At 47.5% G+C, this 25255-nt stretch overlaps 1 protein-coding gene and 1 pseudogene across 3 annotated transcripts in view; one reads left to right on the top strand and one right to left on the bottom strand.

Annotated features, from left to right (window-relative positions):
- LOC136789440 (BDNF/NT-3 growth factors receptor-like) overlaps nucleotides 1-25255 on the bottom strand; it is a 153704-nt pseudogene that overhangs the window by 19433 nt on the left and 109016 nt on the right.
- Nucleotides 1-25255, top strand: part of LOC136789445 (uncharacterized) — a 145715-nt gene that overhangs the window by 77987 nt on the left and 42473 nt on the right. The window contains exon 2 of one of the 3 annotated variants that reach the window (XM_066989510.1): nucleotides 1556-1713. The exons of the other annotated variants lie outside the window; for them this stretch is intronic. The gene's annotated coding sequence lies outside the window, so the exon portion shown is untranslated. The remainder of the gene's footprint in view (nucleotides 1-1555; nucleotides 1714-25255) is intronic. 3 annotated transcript variants of the gene reach the window in all.

Here is a 25255-nt window from a genome sequence, read left to right as displayed (position 1 = left end):
TTTTCAAGGGGAAACCACCACACTGTTTCACATATGATGTATTGTTACTTTTCAACAGTGCAATGTGCAAGGGTATGTAGAAGGAGAGTTTCTGCTCCTTTAAGGGTATCTGGTCAAGGACCTTTTCCAGCGCAACAAAGGGATAATAAGAAAGGGAAGAAGTGATGGAAACCAAGTCTAGTCAGTTCTACTAATTGATAAGGAAGGTGATGGAATATGGAAATGTTGATTCAGGCAAGGTTGTCTCAGTGAGGATTTCTGGATCGGAATGATAAGAAGTAAAGAAGGGGGAACAATAAGCAAAATGCTGAGATACAGACCTGACAAAGCAAAAATAGAGACAATGACGAGAAACAAACCTCTCAGTCACACTAGTTGATGAGCTATCAAACTACAGGCACCACTTCCAGGAAGATCAATCTGGACTTTGAAGTTGATAAGACTGTGAACCAGGGGGGGACCCCAGACTGGGAGGGTGCAGGAAACTGCAGAGCTCTGCAAATCCATGGGGGTTGTGCAGGGGGAAGGGGGAGCAAGAGGAACAAAGAGGGGATAGGTAGTAAGGGGTATAAAAGGGCCGGTCACGTGTAAAACAGGGCTGGTCAGTATGCTTCTCTGGCTGAGCTCTGCACCTTATCACTGCAGTCTGTCCTATCTTCTTATATTTCCTCATTAAATCTTTTCTTAACTAGCTCTCTGCATACTCACACTCTCTCTCCTGTGTGCATGTGTGCTGCAAGGACTAAGTGCCAGCTACTAGTGAGACCTGTTTGTGTGTGAGTGAAGATTGGTGCCAGATACTGGAGTCAGGGTGAGGGAGCGGGCACCCCTGGCTTGTGGTGCCAGCTAATGGAGCGAGTGAGGGTCCTAGCATCAGTAGTTGCAGGGGCCATAGCTCTGGATCTGAAAGGGTCCTACAGACTTTGTGCCCAGAGTGCCAGCTACTGTGGGACTGGCATAAGCGAACTGTGTGCCAGCTACTGTGGGACTGGCATAAGTGAACTGTGTGCCAGCTACTGGAGCATGTGGGGGTCTTCTACTCCCAGCCACTGGGGCAGGAGCACAGCGTGTTCACAAACCAGCTACTACCTGGAGGGGACTGGCATGAGTGAGGCGAGTACAGGGCTCCGCACTGGTGGCTAGAGAAAGGCCGCAGGTCACAGCCCATGTGCCTGGTGATGGATGCTGGCAGGGGCCAAGCCAAGGCAATTGGCTCTGGGGCAAACACGTTCTGCAGTGGAGCAGGGGATCACAGGGGGTTCCCTGTGGGAAAGGAATTCGCAGGTAGCTTTGTGCTGTTTCACACGTCCCTGAGTTAGAGATAATGAGGAAAACAGCGGTAGAACCAAAAACTTGAGCAAGGGCGAGATAAAGTAAATTGGCTACAGTGTTAAAGATGAGCTTTGGGCAGTGGCCAATTGCTGGCTGGCTCGAGGCGCGTGTCTGAGGGTCTCTAACCAATTGTATGACAGATTCAGGCGCGTGGACAGCACGTGGGGCTACGGGGAAAGTATATGTAGTGGTGAAAAATGACAATAAAGGTCTCCCGTTCAAGAGCCATCAGGAGTCCGTGTCTTGCATCCCTTCAAATGGTGACCCCGACGTGATAGGGGAGGAGCAGCGCTGCACGAGTGTCCGAAGGGAACCCAGCCGAACGAGTCAAGCTCGCAGCTGGACTGCAGCTTCAACCCCGGGACATCACCTGAAGGACAGGTGAGCGGCTGGGCATTAATCGTGGGAGCTAGCCTTTCGGCAGAGGAAGAGGCTATAGTGAAACTGCTAACGCAACTCCTAATAGACAGGGGAGTAAAAAATATTCCGTTTAAGATAAAGCTATTATTGAAATTTTTGCGAAAACAAGGGCTCCCCTCAATGGCTTCCACAGTATTTGATGTAAAAACTTGGGACCAAGTGGGGGAAAAAATATGGGAAGCAGCGTCCAGTGGGGATACTAATGCTGCTGAGGTGATGACTACGTGGCGGCTGGTGACTGAGACTTTAAGATCGTGGCAGGCAGAAAAGGAAGTACAGAACGTTGCTGCCCAGGCAATAACAGCAGCCGAACTGAGATCAGAGCCTGCAAGGTCACCAGAGCAGTGCAATTTGATAGACCTGGGGGATGACAAGGAAGAGGGCCGCGGACCGCCGCCGCAGAGCCCCTCCCCGCTGACCCCCTCGGCTCTCGCCTTGCCTGCCCCCGATAATGCTTCCCTGCGGGCCCGAGCTTTCGACCCGCGGGAACAATGGGAGCTGGTGCGCCGGGAAGCGCTAAAGGACGGGGACCCGGTAGGAATGGCTTTCCCGGTGCAGGTGCGACCCAACGGTCCAAATGAATATAATGCCTTCCACTGTGACCTAATTAAAGAATTAAGAAAGACTGTGACTACATATGGATTACACGCACCATTTATTCAGTCACTGTTAGAAAATGTTATGACTGGTCAATTGTTGGTGCCGTACGATTGCCGCCAGCGCCGCCGCCTGCCCCGCTGTCAGCTTCGGGCAGCCGCCCGCCCGCCCCGCCGCCGGCTGCTGCGTTTCTCCGGTTTGAGCGCCCGCCCGCGCACACCGGGCGCTGCCATGTTCCGCCTGCCGCTGCGCCCGGGCCCGTGGCCCCGCGGGCCCCCGCTCTGTCCGTCCTGCGAGGCCGGGCAGAGCCGCGCACCGCCCCCGCTCCGCGACAGCCGGCACGGCCGCAAGCGCCGCCGCCGCCTCCCCGCTCGCCGCCGACCGCCGCCGCTGCTGCCCACCCCCCCCGGGCCGGGCCCCCCCCCTCAGCCCGCCGGCCCCTCTGCTGGCGCTGCGGGCCGCCGCCGGCAGCTCGGCCAAGGATGGGGGTGGATCCCCTGAAAAGGCAGCCACAGATCTCAGCAGTGAACACAAACTCAATAAATCCCAGCAGCTGAAAAAAGTTTTCAAAGAATATGGTGCTGTAGGAGTTTCATTCCATGTTGGAATTTCATTAGTATCTCTAGGAATCTTCTACCTGGCTGTGTCAAGTGGTGTGGATATGACTGCAGTTCTCTTCAAACTTGGTTTCAGTGAATCATCGCTGCAGTCTAAAAGGGCTGCTGGTACAGGCACATTTCTGTTGGCATATGCTATTCACAAATTGTTTGCTCCAGTACGAATCAGCATTACTAGAGTTTCTGTGCCATTTATTGTCCGATACTGCTGGAAGATTGGTTTCTTTAAACCTCCTACCCCAAATCCGTGATAACTTCTTATGGTTTTTTATTCGCCCAACATGGGGCTCAAGGAATTTGAGATAAGGATGATAGTCGAGAGAAGTAACGGGCAAAACATGGACTGGATTTTTTTTTTATGAATGTAATAGTTGTGAAGAATTTAAGAAAGCAGCAATTGTGAGGAATATGTTTCATATTAGTGTGGTGAAGGGACAAGGGGTGGTGTGTGTGTAAATTGTCCACCTCGTCGGTGTCGTGATGATGTTATGTTTATTTTGGTGTGGGGAATTCTTTTTTTTTTTTTTGATTAAGTGAAGTTTGTGAAGATCGTGATAATTGTAAATTAAGAGTATATTGGAATGTAGTGGGTTTACGTGGCAAGGTATTGGTAGCAGGGGGCCATAGGGGTGGCTTCTGTGAAAAGAATCTAGCAGCTGCCCCATGTTAGGTAAGGGCCCTGGTGCTGACCAGAGCCGAGCCAATAAACGATGTTGTTTGAGCCTCTGTGAGAGCATATTTAAGAAAGGGGGGGAAAAAAATGCGATACACAGCAGCTGGGAGAGTGAGAGGAGTGAGAAACAGCCTTGCAGGCGCCAAGGTCAGTGAAGGAGGAGGGGGAGAGGTGCTCCAGGCACCGGAGCAGAAGTCCCCTGCGGCCTGTGGTGAGGACCACGGTGAAGCAGGCTGTCCCCCTGCAGCCCATGGAGTACCACGGTGGAGCAGGGTTCCGCGCTGCAGCCCCGCTGCCACGGTTACCACGGTGGACACCCTCTCAGCAAGAACCAGAGGGAGTGCCGGAGTGGATACCTCCACAGTAATAGACGCCACCTTGTGCGGTACTCACGTTCATAAAATTCCATTGAACATCAAAGGACCAATTGGGAATGACTGTAGTGTATTGCTGCTAGGACGATCAAGTGCAACTCTGACCGGATTGTTTGTTTTGCCGGGGGGTAATTGATGCTGACTACAATGGACAAATCCAAGCTATGGCTTGGACACCATCTCCACCATTGTCAATACAAAAGGGAACTAGAATTGCTCAATTGATTCTTTTCCGAGCAGTAGTCTGCAGGAGTTGGTTCAAGAACAACTCCAACAAGGACATATTGTTCCGACAAACAGCTCATGGAATTCATCAGTGTTTGTTATCAAGAAGAAGAGCGGGAAATGGAGATTACTGCATGATTTGCGACGAATCAGTGCAGTTATCGAGGACATTGCAGCCAGAAAACAAAAAAAAAAAAAAAAAAGAGGAAAAAAAAAAGGAAAAAAAAGAGAAAAAAAGGAAAAAATTAAAAAAACAGTACCTTTGAATACTGTATCGGACTCGCAATATGCTGTAGGTGTTGCTCAGCGCATTGAGAGGGCACATTTGAGACATCCCAAAGGAAAACTTGTTTCTAAAATTTAAAGAGCTGTTATTTTTGGTAGAGCAGCGAGTGCACCTGTATTGTATTATTCACATGCAGAGCCACACCATGTTACCTGGTATTTTTGCAGAGGGTAACACACACGCTGACCAGCTAACTAATATGACCCTGACTGCCCCGGTGCCTAAGGTGCTGGAGCAAGCTCGGTTATCCCATGCCTTTTTCCATCAATCCGCCAAAGTCTCGGCGAAACAATTCGCTATATCGATCATTGACGCCAAATTGATTGTCCAAATATGTCCTGACTGTCAACAACATGTTTCGACCCCGTCTTTAATGGTAAACCATAGAGGTCTACGGTCCTTACAGTTATGGCGGACCGACGTAATGCATATTCCAGAATTTGGTCGCTTGAAATATGTTCACTTATCTGTAGATACTTTCTCTCATGCTATTTGGGCGACAGTTGCGGTGGGTGAAACTAGTCGCCATGTCCAGGCTCACTTCCTGGGTCTCCATCCAACCACGCCGCAACATCTGGGTCACCCTCGCCAACATGACAGGATAAGAAGCGGTGTGCCTGTCCCGGGCTAGTGCTAACGACCCATTCACAACATGTCTGGTGGGGAACCCGGCAGATAACAAAGACTGGACTGTCTACTTGCCGCAAGCGCCCCTAGAGCCAGAGGAATTAGATATCCTGGGATGTGAAACAGCAACAGCATGTGTAAGGTTTAATTGCTCAGGCAAAAAAACAAATCGTGAAACGAATGGTCAACGCCACACTTGCTCCTTATCGCAATGCATCTCTTTGCTGTAATTATACAAAACTATAATAGCATCCTTCCTTGTGCCAGGAGCTGCTCTGCTCGGCTGTGGGATCGACTGTGGAACGGACGCCCCTAGGTGCACCCCGAGCATTTTCCTCGGAGGAGTCTCCACTCTCAGCCGCTCACCGCGGGAGTAGACAAGGACCTCCTGAAGCCACGGACAAATTATTTTAAGTGATATTTTCTTGTGGTATGAATGAGAAGTGCAAGAGGCCTCTTTGCATGATCGTGTGATTGTGCTGTGTGAGTGAGAAGCAGCATCACTGCGAAGCAACATCCCTAGCGCTTAGTGGCTTGTTGACTGATGTAGATTCTAGTAGGCACGCTACTTTACAATCGTAATTCTGCTTGTGATTTTCACCCTGTTGCTTATTGTATCTTGCTTATTGCAGTGTCTGCGGTGATTGATAGAAAAATCTATAGAAAGCGTTTGGTTGATTGATTGAAAATAAAAAAGGGGGAATTGTGGGAAAGGAATTCGCAGGGAGCTTTGTGCTGTTTCACACATCCCTGAGTTAGAGATAATGAGGAAAACAGCGGTAGAACCAAAAACTTGAGCAAGGGCGAGATAAAGTAAATTGGCTACAGTGTTAAAGATGAGCTTTGGGCAGTGGCCAATTGCTGGCTGGCTCGAGGCGCGTGTCTGAGGGTCTCTAACCAATTGTATGACAGATTCAGGCGCGTGGACAGCACGTGGGGCTACGGGGAAAGTATATGTAGTGGTGAAAAATGGCAATAAAGGTCTCCTGTTCAAGAGCCATCAGGAGTCCGTGTCTTGCATCCCTTCAGTTCCCTACATCGAGGCCGATCGAGGAAGCTGAGGGAGCCGCCAGGACCCGGCAGCCCTCTCGAGGGCAGCCGACGAGGCTTGGGCAGAGCCAGGAGTGCCCCTCCTCTGTTGTACAAAGACAGCCCCTAGGGAGCATGAGTGAGCAGGAGTTCGACAAACAGAGGGGGCAAACAGGGCATGGCATGGCAGTTTGCACTGCAGATCGTGCAGGGAGGGCAGAGTATCCCTCCCCACTCAAGAGACCAGCTCACCTATTGGCTGCCTCCCAGACAACAAGTTCAGCCATGGTCTCCACCAGACAGAAAACTCTTGCCAAAAATAATGTGGCAACCCAGACCGACTGCCTGCCCAAAAATGTGGCTGTTCAGGTCTCCAGCATTGGAACTGTTTGCCCAGGGAGGTGGCGGAGTCATCCATCCCTGGGGGTGTTTAGGGAAAGGTTGGACATGGTCCTTAGGGACATGGTTTAGTGGGTGACATTGGTAGTAGGGGGACGGTTGGACCAGATGGAGGTCTTTTCCAACCTTAATGATTCTGTTTCCTAAACCCCGGTGTGCGTGGGGTGTGCATTTGTATTCACAAGCAAGCTTTAAGTTGGACTAGCTGGCATGTAGCGGGAGCCTCAGGTCCAGGTCGGGTATCAGGCAGGTGGGGGCTCCATGGTGGTGTAAGGAATGGTCCAGCAATTCGTGCCACTAAGGGGTTTGAAGGGTTAACATTGAGGCCTGGGTTTAGGCGAGAAGAGAACAAAGGGATTTCTTCAGAGAAAAACTGCTGACTTTGCACGGACGTGCAGTAACTTCTGACAGCCGGCCAAGAGACCACTAGATAAGGAGGAAGAATATGAGCCTCCCTGTCCAAGCGGCCCCCGGGGAAAGTAACAGAGACTGATAAGCAGGCGCACCTGGGAGGACTTCGGATTCGGGAAACCAATTATAATAACCCTGCCTCTTCTAGAAGTAGTAATGAATATGTATTAGCCTAGGAGCATAAAAACCAACCGCCCTACGTAACAGGGGTGCGTCCTGGTGAAGCAGAGACTCCTGGCACACCCAGCGCTGTTTGCTTGCCTCTATTCGTTTAATAAATTGTAAACTTTGATTGTAATCCTATTTGGGACTCAGTCATTTATAACAATTGGGGGCTCGTCCGGGATGGTCTTGGTTCCTGAATTCTGACTTGATCTAGGAGGGGCGCCCCCACCATTTGGTGGCTCCTGTTCGAGTCAGGTCGGGGCTAATGCCATCTCGAACCTGAATAAGGGCAAGCAAAGATTTAGATTTTTTTATGAGCTCCCTTTGCCGGCTGCAGCACTATATTTTGCCCGTAGTTCTGCACGCGAAGATCCAAACGAAGACGATGGAGTATACCGTTCGGTTGGGTGGGATTCGGTTGCCTGATTGTGTGAGAGTGTGACTGAGACGGAACGTAGTTCCGAAGCGATTGTGGAGGTCTTCTAACCGCGGTTCCAATCTCCCGCGAGGGACTTGGCCGGTGAAGGACCGAAGCGATTCCTATAGGATTGGTGGGTGGGTGATAGGTCCTAAACCCCCTGCAAGACACTCTCACTAAGGCAACCAAGGGCTGTAGGAATTGCCACAGTAAAATTCCTAGATGGGTCAGACAAAATTGAAGACCCGGGACCAGAGAAAAGGGAGCAAATTACCAGACATACCACCAGAAAGTCCATTAGGGATAATGATTAGAAATTGGAACGATAGGGGCCCCAGAAAAGGAAAAAAGTAAATTAAAAATGGTTCAGTATTGTATGACAGAATGGCCGAAGGAGCCTTTAAGACCACATGTCTTTTGGCCCGTTTTCGGATCCTTTGAAGACTGGGTTTGCCAGGCCTTAAATATACATGTTAATTCAAAGGAACCTTTTAGCCAGGAGGAAAGTGATTATGCAGGATTATGGATCAGGATCTCACGTCCTTTTCCAGCCTCAATATTTACACTAAAAGCAGACGAGAAGTTTGAAGAAGAAGAGAACAAAAAAATAAAAAATAAAAAAAAAGGAAAAAGAAAAAGATGATGAATGGGAGTCATTGGATAACCTACCACCTCTATATCCTAACAATCCACCCCCGGTGGTGCATCTTGTAATCCTGTTTTGTTCTTAAATGTTTTGACTGTGTCAAGGAGGAAGGTGGGAGCATTATCTAAGTAACAGTTTAGAAGTTTGGGTATATTCGCGGTGGTGTTCGGTCAGTTTCCCAAGTATCGGGGGAGAGGGGCTGACTGATTATCAAAATGTTAGAACGGAGAGTCACTTCTTCGGTGGTTCGGGCCTGAGCCCTGGGAATTTGGTAAGAAGGGGGAGAGCGAATTTATTTAGGCCTCAATACCTTTTTAAACCCCCATCTTGACGGATACACAGGAGTGATTCCTTGTTTTGTGTAGGCTTACTAACAAAGTGCATGAGAAAAATTAGCATTCGGCTTGAAATTCGGTCTTGTTGAAATGTAAATTTTGTGAAAAAGGTGGTATTGTTTGTCTAGAAGACAGAAGGCTGAGTGCTTCAGGTGTTTTTCCGAAGTCCTGTGGATTTATGATTGGAACGGGGCTCATCAATAATCTGAAATACTGAAGTTTGTATGTGGAAAGAAGAGTTTAATCCCAGAGAACTGGGACATTTGGGAAGAAGATTAGGAAAAGATAGTAAAAACCTTCAATAAAAAGGTTTGCGTGGAAATTGAAACAAGGGACAGTAACTAATATAAATAAATAAAAGGGAATGGGAAATCGAGGAAATGGGTAAAATCCAAAACAAAGACGTCCTAAAAAAAAAAAAAAAAAAGCCTCCTTGGGTGCATATTGGCACATTGGAAGGATATTGTTAGAAATGGGGGCACAGAAAGCAAGAGGACTTTCACTAAGTATTGCAATCAGTGGTGGCCACTATATAAACTAAATGGCCACTTTATGGATCAATCGACTATAACAGTGTCTTGCAATTAATGTTTTTGAGGAGAGAAGGAAAATAGGATGAAATGTTGTATACTGATATGTTGTTTCAGCATCTTGGAGGGAAAAGGTTTGGAATTAAGTTGGCCCCTGACTGAGCCTTTGGTGTTGGCATTAGAAAAGTACGGGCTGGAGAAAGATAAAGGAAGTGTTAAAAGGGTTGTTGAAGGTGTTAAAGGTTGTGTGGCATGTAGTATTTAACAGAGCTGTTTGAAGTTGAATGAGCAGGGAAAGAGGATGTAGGAATGTTAATAGTTCCGCCTCAACCCGAGGCTGAGATCTCTAAATCGCGGGTGTGAGCCCTCTGGGGCAGAGGGACCGTGATGGGTCCGAGAGAGTTGTCGTGGAAACAGAAAAGCAGCTAACTCTTAAAACAACCTGAGTTCATGTGTGAGCTCAGATTGCCAATGGGACCGCTCAGGGAACTTTCAACGATTGCATTCCCCTGACCGACCCCCTCACTGAGACCCTAATCACCCCGGAAATTATGTAAATACCAAAATCTGGTTAAATTGGCTATTGGGAATTGAGAATCTGTTCCAACAAGGTCCAAAAGAAACCCCTATGGAATTTATGGAATTTTTGAATTTTTGGACCAACTTTGAAATGCAATGAGAAAAAAAAATGGACCTGGCTTTAAAAAAAAAAAAAAGAGAGAGAGAGAGAGGCAACTGGCTAGCCTCTTTCCAGGGCAATCGGCCCCTGATATCAGAAAGAAATTGTCTTAGGCTGCAGGACAAACTTACAACTGTAAGAAATGGTCCAGCAATTCGTGCCACTAAGGGGTTTTGAAGGGTTAACATTGAGGCCTGGGTTTAGGCGAGAAGAGAACAAAGGGATTTCTTCAGAGAAAAACTGCTGACTTTGCACGAATGTGCAGTAACTTCTGACAGCCGGCCAAGAGACCACTAGATAAGGAGGAAGAATATGAGCCTCCCTGTCCGAGCGGCCCCCGAGAAAGTAACAGAGACTGATAAGCAGGTGCACCTGGAAGGACGTCGGATTTGGGAAACCAATTATAATAACCTTGCCTCTTTTAGAAGTAGTAATGAATATGTATTAGCCTAGGAGTATAAAAAATTAGATGCCTTACGTAACGGGTGTGCATCCCGGTGGAGCAGAGACTCCCGGCGCACCCAGCGCTGTTTGCTTGCCTCTATTCGTTTAATAAATTGTAAACTCTGATTGTAATCCTATTTGGGACTCAGTCATTTATAACACAACAGTCAGGAATGATGGGGACCTGGGGCATCTACCCTAGCAGGTCCACTAGTTGAAATAAAGCTAGGAAACGAAGACAGAGGCTTGAATTTTTTGTTTGAATTTTCTGTTTGTAGATGGCTCCTCCCGAGTAGTGGAAGGGAGGAGGAAATCAGGATATGCAATAATTAATAAGAACTTAGAACCTGTGGAATCCGGACCTTTGAGCCCATCATGGTCAGCTCAGGCTTGTGAGCTGTATGCCCTATGTAGGGCCCTGGAACTATTAAAAGGGAAAAGTGGGACGATATATACAGACTCTAAATATGCATATGGGGTGGTCCATACTTTTGGAAAAATTTGGGAAGAAAGAGGTCTAATTAATACTCAAGGGAGGAATCTTATACATCAAGAGTTAATAATAAAAATTTTAAGGGCATTAAGAGAACCAAAGGAGATAGCAGTGGTACATGTAAGAGGACACCAAAAGGGATTGGATTATCGAATCAGAGGAAATAATCTAGCAGATAAGGAGGCCCAGGAAGCAGCCCTGAGGACTCAGGTTGTTAAAATCAATGTGATACGAGAGGAAGAAAGGCGAGAAAGAGAAGAAAAGAAATTTACCCCTGAAGAACAAGCAAAATTGGAGAAAATAGGGGCTAAGTTAGAACAAGGAGAATGGACACTGCCTGACGGGCGAGAGATATTGCCAACAGCCTATGCGAGGCAAATACTGGAACGTTTACATGCACAAACACATTGGGGTATGAAGGCATTAAGCGATCATTTCCTTAAACAATTTGGTTGCATTGGAATTTTTGAAATAGCGAAACAAATTACATAAGGTTGTTTAACTTGTCAGAAAATAAATAAGAAAGTGTTTCGACAAGCAGCTATGGGAGGGAGAAAAACAGCTTATAGGCCTTTCGAGAAAGTACAAGTTGATTTCACTGAATTGCCCAAGGTAGGGAGAATGAAATATCTATTGGTAATCGTAGATCATTTAACACAATGGGTAGAAGCTTATCCTGTAGCACGAGCTACTGCACAGACAGTGGTAAAAATTTTATTGGAACATTTAATACCAAGGTATGGGATAATCCAGTACATTGATTCTGATCAGGGCACACGCTTTACTTCTAAAATAATAAAATTGTTGTGTCAATCATTAGGTATTCAGTGGGAATACCACACTCCCTGGCACCCACAAAGCTCAGGGAAAGTAGAAAGGATGAATCAAACAATAAAACAACAATTGGCTAAGTTAATGATCGAGACACAGCTGCCCTGGACGAAATGCTTACCATTGGCACTTTTAAACATAAGAACTAAACCACACAGTGAGACTGGATTATCATCATATGAAATGTTATATGGTATGCCTTATTCTCAAGGGATGCCCCTAGGGAACAATGTAATTGAGGATCATAGTATCCAGAAATACATAATTACCATTGGAAGGAGATTACAGGAGCTAAGAGAAATTGGGATGATGACTCAGACACCACCTTTAGGATTTGCTATTCATAAAATACAACCAGGAGACAAGGTCTTAATAAAAACCTGGAGAGAAGAATCATTGAACCCCCGATGGGAGGGACCGTACCTTGTTTTACTTACTACTGAAACAGCTGTGAGAACAGCAGAAAGGGGTTGGACCCACGCATCCAGAATAAAAGGACCAATAACTACCGAAGCCTGGAGGGTTGAGTCCACTCCTGGGGAACTGAAACTGAGACTAAAGAGGAACTGATATCCCAGCAATGAGGTTCTGCATGAATTAAGGGCACTGGATAAAGAGGACAAGGCTGAAGGGAGGAAAGGGAGAAGGCAAGACCGGGGTAGGACCCTCCACTGCGGTGTGTATGGTCTACCGAGGGAGGCAACCCCTATGGGTATTGACCGCCGAGTGAGAGGGCCTCGACCGGACTTCTCCCGCGCTAAGATCAGGTTGTCCTGAGAAAAATAACATGAGAACCTCTTAAACCCATAATGAAATTGTGATTAGTTTTTCCAGGAGCTGGATCACTCCGAAGGGCTGAATGGTAACACAAGCTCTGAAAGCGGGCCCAACCTCATGATTAAAGGCGTTTCCCACACTCTCAAGATTGGACGACGAAAAAGGATAAGAAATGCTATACTTTCTGGTATTGTTTTTACAGGGGCAATTGGGCCATGGGCAAGAATGGAGGAATAACTTTTTCACTTTGGGGGAGGAAGTGGCTAGGGCCTTTAACCTTAGTAACTGCTGGATTTGTGGAGGACCGGGGGGAACTGAAAGTTGGCCCTGGGTAGCAGGCCCAGTTGAACCCAAGTGGTGGGTCAGTAATCTGAGCGAAGTTCATAATGGGACGCAATTTTGGAAAGAGGAAGGAGGTCCATGGCAGTTGCACTCGTCAGCTCGGGGTGCATACTGCTTGAACAGAACAGGAACAGTGGCGGTGGGAAAAAGCATTTGCAATTGGACTCTGTCCCCCGGATATGATTGTACCGATCCTGGATGTAGTCCTATAAGCTGTACAGCACGTAGTGGGAAATGGAACGCCACACATGTTCAGCTGAGAAATGGGACTTGGCTGAAATGCTCATATTGAGAATTTTTTGGATCCGGATGTAAAACTGTGGCAAGAGCACAAGCGGGGGGACAATTTGATGGTCAAATCTTGAGCTGTCAGCGCGATAACACCACTAAGGAATAGCATGTGGTGCGGGTCTATCGCTGGAGATGGCAGAATGAGAATGGGAGGCGAGTGTTCTTTAAGCATTTCTGGTCAGCTTATAATATAACTGGCCACCAAGGAGAACTGAATTGTGACTGTAAGTGGAAACCCGATGCGGGAGCTTGGAAGTGCGCATATACGAGTACGAACGGGGCAGACATTGTAACAGGACCACTCGGTAACAAGGACACTGTATTATCACGCCCCAAGGGCTAAAAAGGAATGGAATGGTCCTTTTCCAAATGGGACATGGGCCCTAAAGGGACATTATTGGGTGTGTGGCAAACATGCTTACAAGAGGCTACCTGAAAATTGGTCGGGAATATGCTATGTGGGGTACATAAGACCCTTGTTCTTTTTATTGTCACAAACACAAGGAAATCATTTAGGAATAAGATTATATGATGACCTGAACAGAGTGAAACGATCTATTGATACTTCCTTAACCGGGGGTAGTGCCCAAAAATGGGGAAAGGATGAATGGCCTCCTGAAAGAATCATACAGCATTATGGGCCAGCCACCTGGAACCCGAATGAGTTGATATCAGGAGCCCGAGAACCTATTTATAATTTGAACCGAATAATTAGGTTGCAAGCTATCCTCGAAGTTGTAACAAATCAAACAGCGACGGCCTTGGATCTTTTGGCTGACCAATCCACTCAAATGAGAAATGCTATATTCCAACATAGAATGGTCTTAGACTATTTACTAGCAGAAGAAGGGGGAGTGTGTGGAAAACTGAACGATTCTAATTGTTGTCTACAGATTGATGATAATGGAAAAGTGGTCAAGCAGATAACAAAGGAAATTAGAAAGCTAGCCCACGTCCCAGTACAAACTTGGAAGGGTATGGATTGGGATTTCTTTTCATGGTTGCCTGGTGAACCATGGGTTAAAAGGATGCTGTTTTTATTTTTATGTGGTATAGTGACATTATTGTTTATACCTTGTATGATACCTTGCTTTACGTTGTTGATACGGCGGATAATAAATAGCACCCAATTTGTGATGACTTCGGGAGAGAAAAGGTGACGTGTCGATAATGATGCTTAAGAAGTGGACACCCCGAGAACTGACTGATGAAATCCAATTGTTACTGACAAAGGTTGAAGGAGAGACACGAATTGATGATTAAAAAAAAAAAAAAAAAAGGAGGAATTGTAAGAAATGGTCCAGCAATTCGTGCCACTAAGGGGTTTTGAAGGGTTAACATTGAGGCCTGGGTTTAGGCGAGAAGAGAACAAAGGGATTTCTTCAGAGAAAAACTGCTGACTTTGCACGAATGTGCAGTAACTTCTGACAGCCGGCCAAGAGACCACTAGATAAGGAGGAAGAATATGAGCCTCCCTGTCTCCCTGTCCGAGCGGCCCCCGAGAAAGTTACAGAGACTGATAAGCAGGTGCACCTGGAAGGACGTCGGATTCGGGAAACCAATTATAATAACCTTGCCTCTTTTAGAAGTAGTAATAAATATGTATTAGCCTAGGAGTATAAAAAATTAGATGCCTTACGTAACGGGTGTGCGTCCCGGTGGAGCAGAGACTCCCGGCGCACCCAGCGCTGTTTGCTTGCCTCTATTCGTTTAATAAATTGTAAACTCTGATTGTAATCCTATTTGGGACTCAGTCATTTATAACACAACAGTTAGGAATGATGGGGACCTGGGGCATCTACCCTAGCAGGTCCACTAGTTGAAATAAAGCTAGGAAACGAAGACAGAGGCTTGAATTTTTTGTTGGTTGTGGGAGCTTCTTTCTCTGTGTTAATTAGGCTGTAAATGTAATAGGAGCAACATATTCAGTGTTAAATAGTTTTAAAGGACAATTAGGAGCTAAGACAACTACAATAATTGGAGCCACAGGGAAAGAGGAGGAATGGCCATTCTTACAACCCCTTGATTTGCGTTTTGGGGGTAAGGAACTAACCCATGAATTTTAGTATGTACCAGAATGCCCGATTCCACTCTTGGGATGGGATCTATTAGCCAAATTAGATGCAACAATAACCTTTGAGGATGGAGAATTAATAATGAAGGTACCTGAGTCCAAAGTAGGGCAAATCCTAATGATCAAAGATAAACCCTTTGTTAATAGTCCAAGAGAAGTTTGGGACTCAGTCATTTATAACACTGGTATGCCCAGGGGGACTTGCGAATGTGGTGTGCATGAGGGACGAGTGTGTGAGTGAGCGCGTGCTTGCAGCAAGCTTCAAGATGGACTAGCCGACAAGTAGGTGATCCATGAAGTGGGTATGAGGGCCTGGGATCCAGACAGGGATGCCAGATGGACAGAGGGGCCATGCAAGTACTTGAGGGATCCAGGCGGGGGTGCTGGATAGACAGATGGACTGTGCCAGGTATGCGAAGGATCCACAAATGTGTGTGTGATTGTGAACCTGGAGAGTACTGTGTGTGTGTGCCTTCACTAGCGAACTTCTACCTCTACCAGCCAGAGAGGGGGAGGGGGTTTCAGCTATCTATGTCTATGCTTTATGTGAACCCTTATGAAGGCAGCCCTTGGCTGGAACAACCTGTGTGACCGGTTATATTAGTGCCCTGTCTTTGTCTGTGTTTGTATGTCTCTGGGATATGTGCTCAGCTTTGCTACTGGTTGAGACTGCTAAAGGGAAAACAGCAGCCTTGTTCCACCCCCCCACACCCATCCTGAGCTGAGACTCCAGGTCCCCAGGCACTGGTCTGGGCACAAGCAGCCAGGCAGAATCAGTCCTGGGCCACAGTGTCTGGAGGAGGCAGCCATACTCTTCACCTCAACACAATGTCATAGAATCATAGAATCATTAAAGTTGGAAAAGACCTCCAAGATCATCTGGTCCAACCATCCCCCTGCTACCAATGTCACCCACTAAACCATGTCACTAAGCACCATGTCCAACCTTTTCCTTAAACACCCCCAGAGACGGTGACTCTACCACCTCCCTGGGCAACATGTTCCATCGCTTGACTACTCTTTCTGAGAAGAAATTTCTTCTAATTTCCAACCTGAACCTCCCCTGGCACAACTTGAGGCCATTCCCTCTAGTCCTATTGCTGGTTATTTGCGAGAAGAGGCCGACCCCCAGCTCCCCACAACTGCCTTTCAGGTAGTTGTAGAGAGCAATAAGGTCTCCCCTGAGCCTCTTCTTCTCCAGACTAAACAACCCCAGTTCCCTCAGCAGCTCCTCATAGGACTTGTGGTCCAGGCCCTTCACCAGCTTCATAGACCTTCTCTGGACATGCTCCAGGGCCTCGATGTCTTTTCTGTAGTGAGGGGCCCAAAAGTGAACACGGTACTCAAGGTGCGGCCTCACCAGAGCAGAATGCAAAGGGACGATCTCCTCCCTGATCCTGCTGGCTACGCTATTCCTGATACAAGCCAGGATGCCGTTGGCCTTCTTGGCCACCTGGGCACACTGTCGGCTCATGTTCAGGCAAGCATCGACCAACACCCCCAGATCCTTTTCCTCTGCACAGCTTTCCAGCCACTCTGCCCCAAGCCTGTAGCGTTGCATGGGGCTGTTGTGGCCACAGTACAGGACCCAGCAGGACTCTATTTATCTTTTGGTTTTGTGATTAATTCTCCCATCTCAGGATGATATAACTGCAAAGAAATTTTCTCTGCTGGCTATCATGCCTTATTGCTAAAGCTGAAAACCTCTCTTCTCTTGGACAGCTTCCCATCATCCATGGTCATCCAGGCCTGATGCAATAACTGCAGGAGAAAGTCATGGTCCCAGAGACTATGTCTTGGCCCTAGAGAAAGCAGGGAAGACATTTCCTTGCTAAACAAACCTAATATGGATTACCCTCCCTAACAGGCACTTACACAAATAAGGGCATATTTAGGCTCAGTAGGACCACTTTAATGAAGAAACATATAGTAGAATAAGTAACAATTCAACTGCCTAGCCATGGGGAATGGGGAAAAGGAATCAAGATGAATACTAACAGAAGAGAAAAAAGAGGAGATGGGGGGGGGGGGAGTTGGGGGGGGGGGGGGAGAGAGGGAGAGAGAACAGATGGTGAACAGGAGTTGGAAAGAAAGCAAAATGGTCACAAATGTAGGCCACGGCATGCAGAAGTGAATGACCAGCCAGCTTTCCATCTATTGCAAAGCATCTCCAACAAGCAAGTACACAATTGATCATCACAAGTTCTGTGTCCCATATCATAGAATCATAGAATAGCTTGGGTTGGATCATCCAATTCCAACCCCCCTGCCATGGGCAGGGACACCTTCCATGAGACCAGGTTGCTCAGAGCCCCATCCAACCTGGCCTTGAACACTTCCAGGGAGGGGACATCCATCAGCTTCTCCAGGCAACCCATTCTAGTGCCTTACCACCCTCGTAGCAAAGAATTTCTTCCTAATATTTAATCTAAATCTACCCTCTTTTTGTTTAAAACTGTTACCCCTTGTCCTATCACTACGCTCCCAGATAAAGAGGCCATCTCCAGCTTTCCTGTAGGCCCCCTTTAGGTACTGGAAGGCCTCTATAAGGTCTCTCTGGATCCTTCTCTTCTCCAGGCTGAACAACCCCAACTCCAGGTCCCTCTGGATGGCTTCCCTTCCCTCCAGTGTGTCAATCGCACCACACAACTTGGTGTCATTGGTAAACTTGCTGAGGGTGCAGTCAATCCCACTGTCCATGTGTGGTGGTTTTACCTTGCTAGGCAGCTGAACTCCACCACAACCGCTCTCTCACTCCCCCTCCTCAGAAGAGGAGGGGAAGAAGAAAAGGAAAGAAACAACTCATGGGTTGAGATAAGGATAATTTAATTAAAGAAAAAATAATTATTAAGGGGGAAATATTATTAATTAAATAATTTAACTAAAGGGGAAAGAAAAAGGGGAAAAGGAAAAAAAGAAAAAAAAGCAAAGGCCGTGTGGAAGTGCAGAGGAAAGAAATTACTCCCTAATTCCCACCAATGAGCGATGCTTGACCACATCCTTGAAGCAGGGCTTCAACGCACGTAGATGGTGTTCGGGAGAACAGACGTTTTCGCAACGAGAGCCCACTCCTCCCCTCTCCTTCCTTTTTCCACCTTTTAGTGCTGAGTGTGACATCATATGGTATGGAATATCCCTTTGGTTGGTTTAGGTCAGCTGCCCTGGTGATGTTCCTTCCTCACCTCTTGCCCACCCCCAGCCTGCTGGCTCTGGGAGGGTTAGAGGGAGTCCTGATGCTGTGCCAGTATTGCTCAGCAGTAGACAAAACACTGGTGTGTTACCAATGCTATTCTAGCTACAAGTGCAGAGCACAGCACTGTATGGGCTGCTGTAGGGAAAGTTAACTCCATCCCAGCCAGACCCAGTACACCATGTCACTGACAAAGATGTTAAACAGTGCTGGTCCCTGAGGGACACCACTCGGCATTGTTCTCCACTTGGACATATAACCCTCTTACTTACTCAGTCTCCTTATTGATGGTCCGAAGGCTGGGAAAGCCCTAGTCTTGCTTGTGTCTTTCAGTTCAGCTTCGCTGTTCCATATGTAACTACCTAGTAACATAACAATCTCCTATAGAAAGTGACATCTGGTCAAAACGCTACCAAGTTACAAGAAGCTTCAAACCTTTTCTGCTTTAGCAAAAGAATGCAATATTCTGAATGAATACTGTTGAAAAGGATGCAATATTCAGACTAAGCATAAATATCCATTCACCTCTCCAACATGTATGAAAAAAACCTGCAGTGTCTTTGCTTATTTGGTGTTAGTCTGGGAGAGATGGAGGGAGAAAAAGAGAGTAAGGCAAAATTGGTTCCTTGTCTAAAAGAATACAGCTTTAGAGCTTTTCACTACCCTACAGGAAGGACCCCACAGGCCCTTACTGGCAGGATACAAGGCCAACTTTGACTGACTCCTGAGGATTTCACAAGTTGTGAGCGGCTGTCAGAAAGCCCTGAGGGGTTTGCGCTTTTCAACTATGTTGTGGTTTAACCCGGCAAGCAACTAAGCACCACACAGCTTTTTGCTCGCTCACCCCACAGTGGGACGGGGGAGAGAATTTAAAAAAGAAACGGGCAAAAGCTCATGGATTTAAATCGAGACAGTTTAATAGGACAGAAAAGGAACGGATAATAATAATAATGATAAAAGAATACACAAAACAAGTGATGCACAATGCAATTGCTCACCACCCGCTGACCGATGCCCAGCCCCACCCTGAGCAGCAGCTCCCCCGATTTTATTATTCATCATGACGTTATATGGTACGGAATATCCCTTTGGCCAGCTTGGGTCAGCTGTCCTGACTGTGTCCCCTCCCAGCTTCTTGTGCACTCCCAGCCTCCTCACTGTCAGGGCAGTATGAGAAGCTGAAAAGTCCTTGACTTAGTGTAAGCGCTGCTCAGCAACAACTGAAACATCAGTTTTATTCTCATCAGCATTATTCTCATCCTACATCCAAAACACAGCACCATACCAGCTACCAGGAGGAAAATTAACTCTATCCCAGCCAAAAATCACCACTAGGTGATAGTTCCTCTGAGTCAGGAAGCACAGCCTCTCAGAATGAGCCTCTGGGCTCTCCCTAGGTGAAACTCAGGCAGGGGGTTGGGGAAAGGACCCCAAACACTCTGACCGACCCTGCATTTCTAGGGATCTGGAGACTATACCTGCCACCACAGGGTGTAGGTGAAAATCGCAGCCACAGCCTACGATGACTTAAAAGCCGTTCTCTCCAGAACAGTTACTGCTTTTGTGTTCTACCTTGCAACAGAATTACAGCTTTTGGTCATTCTGCATTTCCATCAGGAACTGCCTCTGCAATGTCTAACATTGGGCCAATGATCCTTTACCATTATTCTTCTTCTTTCCCAAACAACATCCTTGTCTCTAAATTGGAGAGACATGGATTTGACGGATGGACCACTCGGTGAGTAAGGAATTATCACAGAATCAGAGAATCACAGAATGGTTGAGGTTGGAAGGGACCTCTAGAGATCATCTAGTCCAACCTCCCTGCTCAAGCAGGGTCCCCTAGAGCACATTACCCAAGATTGTGGCCAGATGGCTTTTGAATATCTCCAAGGAAGGAGACTCCACCACCTCTCTGGGCAACCTGTTCCAATGTTCAGTCATCCTCATAGTAAAGAAAATTTTCCTCATGTTCAGATGGATCTTCCTGTGTTCCGGATTGTGCCCGTTGTCTCTCATCCTGTCGTGCACCACTGAGAAGAGTCTGGCCCCATCCTCTTGACATCCTCCCTTCAGGTATTTATATACATTGATAAGATATGTTCTGAGCCTTCTCTTCTCCAGGCTGAACAGGTCCAGTTCCCTCAGCCTTTCCTTATATGAGAGATGCTCCAATCCCCTAATCATCTTCATAGCCCTCTGCTGGACTCGCTCCAGGAGCTCCATGTCCCTCTTGTACTGGGGATACCCAGAACTGGACAGAGTACTCCAAATGAGGCCTTACCAGGGCTGAGTAGAGGAGGAGGATAACCTCTCTTGACCTACTGGCAACATTCTTCTTAATGCAGGCCAGGATACCATTGGCAGGTAAACAGATCATGGCACATCACACAGGGAGTGACACGGCAGTTTGTGCTGGAGGGCATGGTCACTGCCACTGCCGCTTCCAACTTACAGCTTGCTCAAGAGGAGCTCCAGCCATGGTATCAACCTGTGGTGGTTTTTCTCAGCTGGGCAGCTAAGCTCAACAGCCACTCTCTCACTCCCCCTCCTCAAAGGGAAAGGGGGAGAAAATACAGTGAAAAGGGCTCAAGGGTTGAGATAAGGACAGGGAGATCACTCAACAATTATTGCGATGGGCAAAACAGACTCAGCGTAGGGAGATTAATGTAATTTCTTACATATTACTAACAAGCTAGAACAGTGACATACTAAAACCAAACTAAAAAAGCCTTCCCCCCATCTACCCTCTTCTACCTCCTCCCCCCAAGCAGTGCAGGGGAACGGGAAATGGGGGTTGTGGTCACTCTCTAACACTTCGTTTCTGCCACTCCTTCACGGTCTCTCTTTCTCTGCTCCGACGTGGGATCCCTCCCACTGGATGCTGTCCTTCCCGAACTGATCCTACGTGGGCTTCCCACAGACAGCAGCTCTTCAAGACCTGCTCCAAATATGGGTCCATACCACGGGGTCCATCCATCAGGAGCACACTGCTCCAACCTGGGTCCCCCACAGGCAGAAGCTCCTGCCAGGTCACCTGCTCCTGCGTGGGCTCCTCTCCATGGGCCACAGATCCAGCCTGGAGCCTCCTCCAACAGGGGTTCTCCATAGGCTGCAGCCTTTTTCAGGTCAGTTACACCTGCTCCACTCTGTGCTCCTCCATGGGCTGCAGCATGGAAATCTGCTCCACCGTGGTACCCCATGGGCTGCTTCACCATGGTCCTCTCCACAGGCCTCAGGGGAACTGATGCTCTGCTGCCTGTAGCACCTCTCCCCGTCCTTCTTCACTGACCTTGGTGTCTGCAAGGCTGTTTCTCACTCCTCGCTCTACCAGCTGCTGTTTGTGAGAAACAATCTGTAGCCAGTAGTGACTAGAAAGCCTGTGGTTTTTTTGTTTTTACTGATTTTGCACTTCTCATCCTGTTTCTCCTACCTATTCTCCTTATTTTGGGACAGTTGGACCTTCCCCTTATCTGCTTAACATACTCCCCACTGCTATGCCACTGTCATGCCTGCACAATCACTTTTGAATATGCAAGGTTAGTGGAATTTTCCACTGCAAAAACACATTCTACTGCAAAAACACAACTTTGTTTCTCACAGCAGCAGTTTTTTTTCCCCTTTCTTAAATATGCTCTCACAGAGGCACAAACAACATCGCTTACTGTCTTGGCTCTGGCCAGCGGTGGGTACCTTTGGAGTCGGCTGAAACTAGCCCTTATTTAACACGGGGGCAGCTTCCCTGAGGCCCCTCACTACCAAAACCTTGCCACGTAAACCCAATACACCACCTGGCAGAAAACACGCCCTTTGTGTCCCATGTGCCAAATCAACTCTACTACGTACTGTAGAAGGGGATGAAGTCCCTCTAGTGCACGCAATAAATATGCTGGGGAAGACAGTCTGGGCTACTCCTGCCTCAGATAAAGGTAAAAACATCCCTGGGATACCTTTTTATCAGGGACCTGGGTGCACTTGGTGGGTAATGCAAAGAAACGGGGAGGTCCAATATGTACCTCTAGGGGATTTGATGTTGGGTGAAAAAAGCCCATGATTTGAATTGTGTGATATTAATTACTATATAATACTGTATGATTGCTGTATGCCTGTTGTGGTTTAACCTGGACGGCAGCTAAGCACCACAGAGCTGTTCACTCACCCTCCCCCCTCCCTCTCTGGGATGGAGGAAGGAATCAGAAAAATGAAGCCTGTGGGTTGAGATAGAGACAGTTTATTAGGACAGAAAAGAAAGGAAAATAATAATAATAGTAGTACTAATAATAATAATGTGTACAAAACAAGTGATGCACAGTGCATCACTTCTCTCAAGCCTATCCAGGTCCCTCTGCATGACATCGCTTCTTTCCAGCGCGTCTACTGCACCACAGAGCTTGGTGTCATCAGCCAACTTGCTGAGGGTACATTCAATCCCACCGACCGTGACAAAGAGTCCCTCCCCAGCTTTCCTGTAGGCCTCCTTTAGGCACTGGAATGCTGCTCTAAGGTCTCCCTGGTGCTTTCTCTTCTCCAGGCTGAACAACCCCAACTCCCTCAGCCTGTCTTCACAGGAGAAGTGTTCCAGCCCCTTCATCATCTTCATGGCCCTCCTCTGGACTTTTTCTAATACTTTCACATCCCTCTTGTGCTGGGCACCTCAGAGTTGAGCACAGTACTCCAGGTAGGGTCTCACAAGAGCAGAGTAGAGGGAATCACCTCCCTCATCCTGTTGGTCATGGTTCTTTTGATGCAGCCCAGGATACGGTTTGCTTTCTGGGCTGCAAGCTCACATTGCTGATTCACATAATCATAGAATGGCCTGGGTTGAAAAGGCCCTTGAAAATCATCTAGTTTCAACCCCCCCTGCTCTGGGCAGGGTTGCCAACCGCTAGAGCAGGCTGCCCAGAGCTGCATCCAGCCTGGCCTTGAATGCCTACAGGGATGGGGTATTCACAACCTCTCTGGGCTACCTGTTCCAGTGCCTCACCACCCTCTGAGTGAAAAACTTTCTCCTAATATCTAACCTAAATCTCCCTGTCTTAGTTTAAAACCATTCCCCTTTGTCCTATCACTACCAACACATGTAAACAGGCGTTCCCCCTCCTGTTTATATGCTCCCTTCAAGTACTGGAAGGCTGCAATGAGGTCTCCCCAGAGCCTTCTCTTCTCCAAGCTAAACAAGTCCAGTTCCCTCAACCTTTCTTCATAGAGGCGCTCCAGCCCTCTGATCATCTTAGCGGCCCTCCTCTGGACCTGTTCCAAGAGCTTCTTGTGCTGGGGGCCCCAGGCCTGCATGCAGTATTCCAGGTGGGGTCTCACAAGAGCAAAGTAGAGGGGGACAGTCACCTCCCTCTCCCTGCTGGCCACCCCTTTTTTAATGCAGCCCAGGACATTATTTTCATTATTTTTTCTTTAACATTATTCTTCTTCTTTCCCAAACAACATCCTTTTCTCTAAATTGGAGAGACATGGTGTCCTGGTTCCAATTAGGACAGAGTTAATTTTCCTCCTAGTAGCTGGTAGGGTGCTATGTTTTGGGTTAGGATGAGAAGAGCGCTGATAACATGCTGATGTTTTAATTGTTGCAGAGCAGTGTTTACACCAGGCCAAGGACTTTTCAGCTTCTCGCTCTGTCCTGCCAGCGAGCAGGCTAGGGGTGTAGCAGAGCTGGGAGGGGACAGACCCAGGACAGCTGACCCAAACTGGCCAAAGGGGTATTCCATACCATCTGACGTCATGCTAAACAATATATAGGGGTGGCTGGCTGGGGTGGGGGGGCCGGCTGCTTGGGGATAGGCTGGGCATCGGTCAGCGGGTGGTGAGCAATTGCATTGTGCATCATTTGTTTCGTACACATTATTATTATTTATACTATTATCATTATTATTATTATTGTTATTATTATTTTCCTGTCTTAATAAACTGTCTTTATCTCAACTCACAGGCTTCACTTTCCCGTTTCTCTCCCCCATCCCAGAGAGGGAGGGGGGAGGGTGAGCGAACGGCTGTGTGGTGTTTAGCTGCCGGCCGGGTTAAACCACAACAGTCCTTTTGGCGCCCAACGTGGGGCTCGAAGGGTTGAGATATCGACAGATTTGACCTGAGTGTGTTGAACTAAAATTGGTATAAGTATTGGACCTGCTTAATAGTTGCTAGTCACGATGTTGATTGCCTTAATCTCCAGTCTGCTGTGCCTGTTTTCCAAATTGAGTTTTATAGCACGTTACTTACTGTATGTGCTCCCTGTCGCGCTGTTTATCCTTTCCGGGCCCTGGTTTAACATTGTTATGGTACTGTGCGGTGTAACAATGGCTTATGAAATGATGACATTTCTGGTCATGACTCTAACCTGGTATTTGTACTCAGCACTGTCGTCGACTCTATACTTTGGAAACCATATCTCGGAAACTATTAGCAATTACACCTATTGCCTTTTTTCGTCAGGGAGCCAATCTGTGAAGGGGACAGGGGAAGATATTTTTTCCTACCTGTTCACTCTCCCTTTCTCCTTCACCACCCTCTTATCCCCCGAGCTAGTTACGATAGTTCTCCAAGATGTTGAATATCCTTGGGATACTCAGACCAGCCTGTTCTTGCTGTTATGTCTCCTGAATACGCTTCAGGTTTTGTTTAAGGTTAAACAACTACTTAGGAATCTCATCCGGAGATCTGTCTTGAGGCGGGATAGTTGCGAGTGGCAGGGAGTGTGGGAGGATATGGCCAGGTTTCTAGAGCAGTGGGCACCTCCAGTGCTTTGGACATTCACCCCGTAACAACTGCAAAATCCTAAAAAACTGGTAGAATGCTTGGAAAAAAGGTGTCATGACTCTGGCAGTTCCAAAGTGACACAAATGACTGTAGTGTGCTGGGGTCTGGCTTGTGCCTATGGAGCTGCAATTGATGCCACTATCAACCCAGTGACAGACCCTGCAGCCGCTCCAGCTCCCGCAGCTGCTCCAGCTCCTGCAGCCGTTCCAGTTCCAGCTCCTGCAGCTGCTCCAGCTCCTGCAGCCGCTCCATTTCCAGCTCCTGCAGCCGTTCCAGTTCCAGCCC

The sequence above is a fragment of the Anser cygnoides genome, unplaced genomic scaffold (genome assembly GCF_040182565.1).
Source record: "Anser cygnoides isolate HZ-2024a breed goose unplaced genomic scaffold, Taihu_goose_T2T_genome scaffold_45_1, whole genome shotgun sequence".
Taxonomy (NCBI): domain Eukaryota; kingdom Metazoa; phylum Chordata; class Aves; order Anseriformes; family Anatidae; genus Anser; species Anser cygnoides.
This window is presented reverse-complemented; position numbering and strand designations above follow the sequence as displayed.